This window comes from Panthera uncia (assembly GCF_023721935.1).
Source record: "Panthera uncia isolate 11264 chromosome A1 unlocalized genomic scaffold, Puncia_PCG_1.0 HiC_scaffold_17, whole genome shotgun sequence".
In the NCBI taxonomy this organism is placed as follows: Eukaryota; Metazoa; Chordata; class Mammalia; order Carnivora; family Felidae; genus Panthera; species Panthera uncia.
The window spans coordinates 109,994,998-110,004,096 of NW_026057577.1; the positions used below are offsets into that span (position 1 = coordinate 109,994,998).

The following is a 9,099-nucleotide window of genomic DNA, read 5'->3' on the forward strand; positions in this document are numbered from 1 at the left end:
TCCCACTCGAGCTTTGACACTGTCACTCTGGTCAGCGGCAACAGCAGCGGCTCCAACTCCACCCTCGGCATTGCTCTCCAAGGCCTGGTGTCCCCTTGGGGGTGCACTGCGTTCTCTGGGGCAGACCTGCCTTCCCCTCACTGGGCCTCAGCGCCCCCCCCCCCCCCCCCCCCCCCCCCCCTTTCCTACCTAGGTGGCTGTTCTGGGGACAAGATGAGACGCAGCACAGGAGGAGCCTAGCACAGTGCTGTCTCTCCCTTTGCCCCTCTCCCGTTCTGGGGTCCAGGTTAATTGGAGTCCATCATTTGCATAGACATGAGACCTCACCCCGGGGAAATTCCCCCTGGTGACCAGGCTTCCTTTCTGAGGTCAGGCCACATCATCAGACTCAGCTCCTTCCTCTCCAGCTCGCCCCAGCCTCTTACTGGCTTTGGCCCCTGGTATCTGGCAGATGGAGATCCAAGTTCCCAGATTGAGTCCTATCTTGTGATCAGGGATGCTGTCCAAGAGAATGTGAGGGTGGAGGGTGGGCTAGGGGCCTGGAGCAAAATCAGAAGTGGTCGTGACCCATGCTCAAGGGCTAGAGGAAAGGCAGCAGGCAGGAGGTGGTTGAGAAGCCTAGTAATGCCAGCTTGTCAGGAACTCCCAGCCTGGCCTTGGGCATAGGCCTTCCCCTCCCCGAGCCTTAGTTTCCCCTTCTGTCCAGCCAGGGGAGTGGCCAAGATAATCTGTAAGCTTTGTTCCAGATCAAATGAGCTAAGAAGCCACTTCCTTTAGCAGCACAGTCTTGCAACATTCGTCCTTGGATCTTCTTCCTTTGACAAGAACCTTGCAACATACTGCCCTATATCTGTTTTTCTTTCCTTTCCTTGGAAAGCACAATTTTGCAAAATGCATTCCTGAATCCCACTTTCCAGATGCCGACAGAATCAACATGTACCTCCTCTCCTCGGAGCGACTTGGTTTGAGGTTTAATTTTTCCTTTCACATCCACTATGTAGAATGCCGTGTGACCACAAAAAGTGGAACAGAGCTCCCTTTTCTCCAGATTCTAAGATCAGTTGTCCTCTTGGTCTCTGACACTGGTACTGAGAAGGCACTTTCCCTGGAACAAAAAGGGGGAACAATGAGGTCCTGGGACAACCTGCATCAGAACCAACTCTTAGAAAGGCAGCTTTGAGAGAGGGAGTCACAACTTTGAATCACCTGGGGAGCTTTTAAATACCAGTCTCAGGCCACCCCCCCACCCAAGATTCTGATATAATTAGTCTGGAGTAGGGCCTGGGCATCTGTGTTTTTTTAATGCATTTAAAATTTTTTATTTTAGAGAGAGTGCAAGCAGGGGAGAGGGGCAGAGGGAGCAAATCTCAAGCAGGCTCCATACCCAGCACAGAGCCTGACTAGGGGCTCGATCCCAAGACCCTGGGATCATGACCTGAGCTGAAATCAAGAGTCAGACACTCAACTGACTGAGCGACCCAGGTGCCCCGAGCATCTGTATTTTTACAAAGCTCTTCAGGTGATTCTAAAGTCCAGCCAGGATCAAGAGCCACTGATCTAAGGCCCTACCCAAGACCAAATCTGGCAGATGCTAAAGTTGATGAACCCCTGACCTATGATATTCTTTATGAAATTATCCTATCTATTTATTTAGTTTTAATTTTTTGAGGGAGAGACAGAGCGTGAGCAAGGGAGGGGCAGAGAGAGGGTGAGACAAAATCCGAAGCAGGCCCCAGGCTCTGAGCTGTCAGCACAGAGCCTGACACTGGGCTCAAACCCAAGAGTGCGAGATCATGACCTGAGCTGAAGTTGGACGCTCAACCAGACTGAGCCACCCAGGTGCCCCTGAAATTATCTTAATGGGCATTTTTTCTATGCACACAGGTATTCCCAGGATTATGCATGGACAAAAAGAATTGACTCCCTTTCACAGATGAGGAAGATAAAGGACAGAGAGAGGAAATTGCTGCTCAGGTCATACAAGGTTAGTAGTGGTCCTGGCACCTAGTGGAAGCTTATAGACTCAAAGTATTCTGGGGGGCACCTGGGTGGCTCAGTCAGTTAAGTGTCCGACTCTTGATTTCAGCTCAGGTCATGATCTCACGGTTTCTGAGTGCAAGCCCCACATCAGGTTCCACACTGACAGTATGGAGCCTGCTTAGGATTCTCTCTCTCACCCTCTCTGTCTCTGCCCCTCCCATGTTCGCTCTCTCTTGCTCTCTCTCAAAAATAAGTAAAAAACAAAACCAAAACAAGAAAAAAACTTTTAAAAATTTACTAAAATTTTTTTTTTTTCCAAAAGTCACGGATTTGTTACATGGGTGACCCAGAGAAGTACTAGCAGGCTAGTCCCACTGGTCTGTGACAGTGAGTTCTTGGCTGCCTTTCTATGAGCAGATAATTCTTACTTTGGAGTTAGAAGACCCAGTTAGGGATCTTCGACCTTTCAAACTACTAAGTACTGAGATAACCCCTGGGAGCTTACTAAAAATGCTGCCACTAGGGCCCTGTCCCCCAGAGAATATGATTTCTTAGGTCTGTGGTGGGACCCAGAGGTCGGCCCAGAGTCCTGGGCTAGGTCCCAATGGTACAAGGATTTCCCATCCTTGAGGAGCATTCAACAGACTTGGTCAATCAGGAAACCCGAGGAGTCAAATTTAGCATTTGCTAAATAAATATCGACTGACTATTGTGAGACTGGCCCAGTGCTGTTCCCACAACATCAATAAGACCAGAGACGTCAGGGTTAGAGAGGTGGGATTGGGTGATTAGGTATCAAAGGAGAGGGGCCTGTGCATATGCAAATTTCACCCATCTTTTGAGGTCTGGCACAGGCCTTGTCCCCTTCAGGTGACCTCTGCAGATATGACCTGAGTTTGAACTCCAGCTGTGCCATGTGTTAGCTGTTGGCTTAAACCACTATGAAGCTGAGTTACCTCATCCAAAACACAGTGGTACCAATCTCACAGGGTTCTGATGAGGAATGCATGAAAACAGTCTACTTAAGAGCCTTTAGCATCAGGTCAGGTACATGTTCATCTTAAATATTAGCTATTAGTGTTATTATTTCCTGATCGTCTTGGCCAGCCCTGATTTCTCCTTTCTCTGAACTTTTGGACTTCCTTACGGTGTCAAAATGGAAGGTCCCTTAGTGATCATCTTGTCTGATTCCTTCACAGTCTAGAAGGGGAAGCTGAGTATCAGAGAAGGGAAGGGACTTGCCCAGAGCCACACAGCAGAGCCAGGACTCAAACTTAGCTCCGCTAATGCCCAGTCCAAGGGCCTCTTCTTTCTTGATGTTCTTCCCGTGGCCTGAACAAAGAAGGCAATTTCAGAAAATCCATGGCTGGACAAAGAAGAGGTGAGAGAGAAGACAGGGGAAGTTAAGTGTGTTCAGCATTCCAGTAAGGAGAGCCCAGAGCTAATCTTCCCCCAGGATGTGCAAGCCGTGTTCCTAACTGAAGATTCTAGTTCATATGGGCCTACCTCCTTGAGCCTCCTTAGCCCTTCAAGGTCCTGCCACCATTTATGACGCCATGAGCAGGAACCGGTCCAAGCAAGGCTTTGTGAACTCATAGAGGATCTATGACTATTGTGGCCCGTGGAGAGAAAATATCATGTTTAGAGGGAACATTGCAATCCAGGAGTGTCAGGGCTGAATGACACACAATACCGATGAGGAATCTGAAACCAGAATTCCTCAAGGAAGGGACATTCCTCAATTTCACAGAAGGCTCTGGCTGACCCAGATGGCTGGTCACAGGTCACCAGGAGGCTTCTCAAAGGGAGCCGGGGACACGATCTCTCTCTCTGATGCTGAGTCCTGCTACCATCCTAAGTCCCAGTTGGGGACATAGGTGACGGAGGCCCTGCAAGTTGGTATCAGAAGGCAGAGAGGGGAGCATCTGACAGCCTCAGTGTGAAGTGTATTTTTACTCCCTGCAGAGAAAACGGTCTATGTGCAGGAGTGTGTATTATCCTTTGCACCTGGTCTAACTCAGGGATTGGTGTTATTCGTCCTATGGAACTTTCTGTGATGATGGAAACATCTGCACAGTCTGGTATGGTAGCCACTTGGCCACATGTGGCTGTTGAACACTTAAAAAGTGGCCAGTGAGACCAAGGGACTGAGTGCAGTGTGGGAAACGGCACTAGACTAGGAGTCAGGAAGTCCCTTCATTTACTCACTTGGAAAGTCACTTCCCCTGTCTGGCCTTCACTTCCTTATCTGTAAAGTGAGGCTGTTGGGCCAGGAGGTGCCCCTAGCATTCCCCATGGGATTCCAATCCGAGGAACACAGAAGCAGCAGAGAACTGGATTCAGTGGACTCTCTCCCTCCCTCACCCCCTACCCTCCATTTCTCATCCCCCTGCTCAGGCTGAACATGGCCCCATGTGACTTGGCCCTGTTTATTTCTCCAGGCCCAACTCTGTTACTTCCCCCTTGCCTGCTTCAAACTCCATGCTCTACTCAGAGTGAACAATTTTCAGTTCCCTGAATGTATTCTCTCTTTGCATATTCTATTCCCTTTCCTAAGAACACCCTTCCTTGTGCTCTCGCTTTGGCCATTTTCAGGTCTCAGCTGACATGTCACTTCCTCCAGGAAGATGTCCCAGATCCCCCAATCCTGACTAGATGCTCCCCTGTCCAGGCTCCTGTAGTTCCCTGTATTTCTCCTGCCAAAACACATCTCTACCACACTTTGTTATAATTATCTATTAGCCTCCAGCCCCCAGAGCAATGCTATCTGATAGAACTTTCTGTGATGATGGAAATGTTCTATACGTGTGCAGTCTACCGTGATAGCCACATGTGGCTGGCTGCTGAGTGTCTGAAATGTGGCTAGTGCTCCTGAGGAACTGAGTTATTAACTTACTTAATTTTAACCAATTTATATTCAAATAGCCATGTATGGCTAACAGCTACTGTACTGGACAGGGCAGCCCCAGAGTCTGTGACCTCTGAGTAGGCAGGAAGTGGGTCTGACTGGTCCATTCTTGTATCCTCAGTGGTCTATAATGTTGCTGTTAAGAATAAAGAAACTCTGGAACCTGAAGTGACCAAGAAACCTGAAATGATCCAGAGCCAACCCATCCCCTCTGAAAGCATCTTTTCAGTGGATAATGAACTGAGATCTTATGTTTGTAAAGTACTTGAGAGTTTACAAAGGATGTCAGCAAACCATTTTATTTCAATTACCTTCACAGGAGGCAGGCCCAGCAGGACTCATTACCCCCATTTTACAGCAGGGGATCACTGAGGCTCCGGATGGGGAAGTGAGGCTCAGGAGAACGAGCTGGTTAGTGTAGAGCTGGGCTGCTCCGTGGTGGGTAGGTCCCTAAGGCCCCACTTGACATCGAAATGAAACCCAGCACAGTGGGAAGGAGTGAGCTTTTCCTTCCCTGTGGAGAGTCCACAGACAATGAATGGAAACAGACGGAAAAGGAATGGGAGGGGGGGAGGAGAAAGTGGGCTGGGCATCTGGAGGTTTCCTGAGGCCCTTGGGGGCTGGAATCCCCCACCTCAGGCAAAGGAGGAATTAGCAGTCCAAGGGAGAACCCAGTGGTGGGGTAGGTGGGCAGACCAGGTCGCCCCTGCCCCCCTGCCAGTTCCTGGTCCAGCCACAGAATCATCAGGCCCCCAGCTCCTCCCCAGAACTCCCTCCTCTCCCTGGAATGCTTGGCAAGTGATAGCCAGTCTGGGAAGCGACAGGTGGGGAACCGACAAAGAAGGGCCCTGTGCTCTGCCAGGGGGCAGGATGGGGCCTCAGCTGGGCCTTGTGGGGCTGCCTGGCGGCTGGCTCCTCCATCTCGGGGAATTCCCCTCCTGCCTAAAAGTCAACCCAGCCCAGCCCTCCTTCCTGCAGAAGCACAGCGAGCAGAGAAGCCTTCACAGGGCGGCAGCCCCCACTGCACCCACCTTCGTCTTCTGCCCCAGGTGAGTGACCCAGCCTGGGCGTCCATGAGCCAGGACAGGGGTGAGGGCTCACTGCACAAGGGTGCCGGGGCCACCAGATCACCCCCCAGCTCTGCGCCAAGAGCCACCTGGCCTCCTACTTTCCTGCCAGCTGGGTTCAGCTGGTCCCCTGTGCCAGCTCCCTCTCCCCCCCCGCCCCCCCCCCCCCCCCTCCAGGGCTTGGGCTCTGGGCCTCTCTGCCTCCTTGCCTGGCCTCATTCTCCTCTTGCTGCTCTCCCTCCATTTCTTATTTCCTCTTCCTGTCCCCCTCTTCTTGCCCCCTCCTCAGCCAGTGTTTTTCTCTCTAGTCGCTGCCAGTTCTTCCAAAGGGAAGGAAAAGAAAAGTCGCTTTTTGTCTTACCCTTCCCTGAAGGAAAGGGATTGGGCTCACCAGTGTGAATGTGGATTTGTGTCGGTGTTGAGAATGTGTGTCCATGTTTGCGAGCATGTGTCAGATCTATGGAGGTATATATGCATGGGCCTGAGCGCAAGTTCACAAGCATGTCTGTGTTGGGGAGTGTCTGGGTCATTATGTGAATGTGTGTGTGAATGTGAGCTTTGGAGGGTGAGTGTGTGCGTGTGTATCAGGCACTTTAGTGGTCTACAGCGAGGTAGGAAGAGACCAGGTGGGAGTCTAGCCCCGCCTTCCTTGGGAACACGATGGAAGGCTGGGACCCTCCTTAGCGCTGGGGCAAATGCATCTCTGGAGGGCTCTCTCACCTGCTTTCTCCCTAGGGCTGGCTGGACCCTTCTGCGGTTGAACCTTTAACAGAGGGCCTCAGGCGCTGGGAGTGGGTGAGAGCTGGCAGGCAGTGGTGATACGGCCTCCTCTTTAAACCCCAAGCAGTCCAGATTTTCCAGAGCTGGTCAGAGGCCCAGCCCAGGGAAGTCCCTTGCTAGGAGGAGCAAGAAGCAGAGACCAAGTCCCTGGCACAGCTGCTTCTGGGCTGGAGAACAATGGAGGGGGAAGCAGGAGGGACCCTGGGAGAGGGAGAATGAGAGAGGACACGGGGTGAGGCTGAAGGAGGATGGCTCTCTGGGCCCTGTCAGGGCTTCCCAGGATTAGGAAATGTCTGGTTCCCATGGGGCTGACTCCCTCAGGGGATGGGCTTGGCTGGCCTCTCTCCGCTTCCAGGAGGGTGACAAGGAGCAAACGTGGATCCGAACCCAGATCTGGCTTGACATGCTGACCTGAAGACAGGGAGGCCCAAGGGAGAGGAGGTGGACCAGGGGAAGCCTGGGGCTCCCAGGAACTGTGGGAGGTGCCTGGTTAGGCCACATATGCTCCGAGGCCGGGAATTTCCCCCAGAGTCACTTGGCTCTTTCCTCTCTGCCAGTGGTGTCCTAGAAACCCTAGTGTGACTGGCAGGCCCAGGGCCGCAGCGGAAACAGCTGGGAGGGAGAAAGAGGAAAACAGGAAAGACCCTGGAGAAAAAGTCAAGAGAAATGCCTTCTAGGCCTGGTGCTTCCCAGAACGCCTTGTGAGGTCTAGGGCAAGTTCTTCCTCAGCTCTGGGCCCTGGGCATCGCTGCCTTTAACTCACCCCAGGCCCCGTGGCATCTCGTTCTTTCTCTACCCTATGCATCAGACTCTACACTTCAGGTTATTGGTGAGGAAACAGGCAGAGGGCTATCATGAGGTGTAAGGGCAGGGCTGGGACCTAAACCCAGGTCTGTCTGACTCCAGAGCCCACACCCTAACCCTTGCATGGCATGCATGCTCTTGGAGGAGGGGGAAATCATGAATATGAGATGCTTTAGTTCACCTTAAGGTGTATAATGAATGTGAAAAGTTATGGATATCTTAAAGCCATTCTATCCATCCCTCTGGCAGTTATTGGGAGGTAGACAGAATTAAAAATGCTTCTTAGGCCGAGGGTGGGAAGCAGAGACCGTAGGTACTGCCCACTTATTTATTTCTTACCAAAAAATATGATTACCTACGACAATTTCAGTCAACATCATGTGCTCGATGTGCATTTCTCATTTAGCTATCACTAAAATCTCTCTCTCTCGTGTGCACACACCCAATACCAAAAAGCACCTAGAATCCACCGTGGGTTTCATATTCCCAAGATTGCCCTGGGCTATGGAGACAGGAGCCCAGATGGAAGGAGGGGACCCAGACCCAGGATTGCTCTTTTCCTAGTTCATTAGCTGCTCACCTTGACTTTCATTCACCTCTAGTCAAGACCCCAACTCACAAACTCACCTAATAGAGTGAGGCCGAGTTTGTTGGTTTTAGAAGCTTCACTTCCCATCGGTGGGGTGTGTGAAAATAGGACTGCTCTAGGAGCAGGAGCTGTGGGTCCTAGCCCTGAATATGAACCACAGACTTGCTGTAAGACCTCCAGCAAGTTCCTACCCTTCTCTGGCCCTCAGAAGCTTCATCCCTATGAGAAAAAGGCTGGGTCTGATCCTTTCGAAACAACCCTTTAAGGACTGGCATTTTGAGCTCTGTCTTAGTAGCTGGCAAGCCTCTGACATAATGCTCAAGAGCGTTAAGCGGTTAGGAGTCTGGATCTTCAGGCTCCAGTTACCTGTTGCTGTGTAAGACCTTGCACAAGTCATCTAACACCTCAAAGCCCCAGTTTCATCTGTGAAGTGGGGATGGCAGTGGTAATAACCTCATGGTGGCTGGGAGATACCCTGTTATGTTAAAGTACAGACCTAGCACATAGCAAACACTCCATAAATGCTACCTCTTAACCTTTTTAATATGCTACCTCCACTCTGCTTTAGAAGCTTGATTTGGAGCTTAATCAGGTACGGGTGAGTTTGGGGGTATGTTTTTTGTTTCCCTCAAACGTGGGCTTAGATCTTCCTTCGGGGCAGCCTTACTGGAAGTGGTGCAAGGGTAGGGAGTGGCAGGAAGGAGATTGGGAAGTTTCATGTTTTAAAACAAAACAAAATAAAACACAGGCCTTTGATTCTCCTCTGAGGTAGAGCTTTGTGCCCGTGGTTGTTGTCACTCTGGAAGAGCAAGAGGTTTCCAGCTGCCTGGGTCACTCAGCTTCCGGCTTGGACATCTCCTTCTAGATCTGAGGGTGGCAGGGGTTGCCAGGTGAGGGGTGCTGTTTCCCACTCCACCTGGGGGCTAGGGTCCCATAGAGGATGTGGATGGTGACATGGAACTTGGGGAGGA

General features: G+C 51.2%; 1 protein-coding gene across 2 annotated transcripts in view; it reads left to right on the plus strand.

Moving 5' to 3' along the window:
* The first annotated feature begins 5,706 nt into the window (after nucleotides 1-5,706).
* TNIP1 (TNFAIP3 interacting protein 1) overlaps nucleotides 5,707-9,099 on the plus strand; it is a 52,876-nt gene continuing 49,483 nt past the window's right edge. The window contains exon 1 of one of the 2 annotated variants that reach the window (XM_049647979.1): nucleotides 5,707-5,937. The gene's annotated coding sequence lies outside the window, so the exon portion shown is untranslated. The remainder of the gene's footprint in view (nucleotides 5,938-9,099) is intronic. The other variant, XM_049647985.1, reaches the window with a different exon arrangement.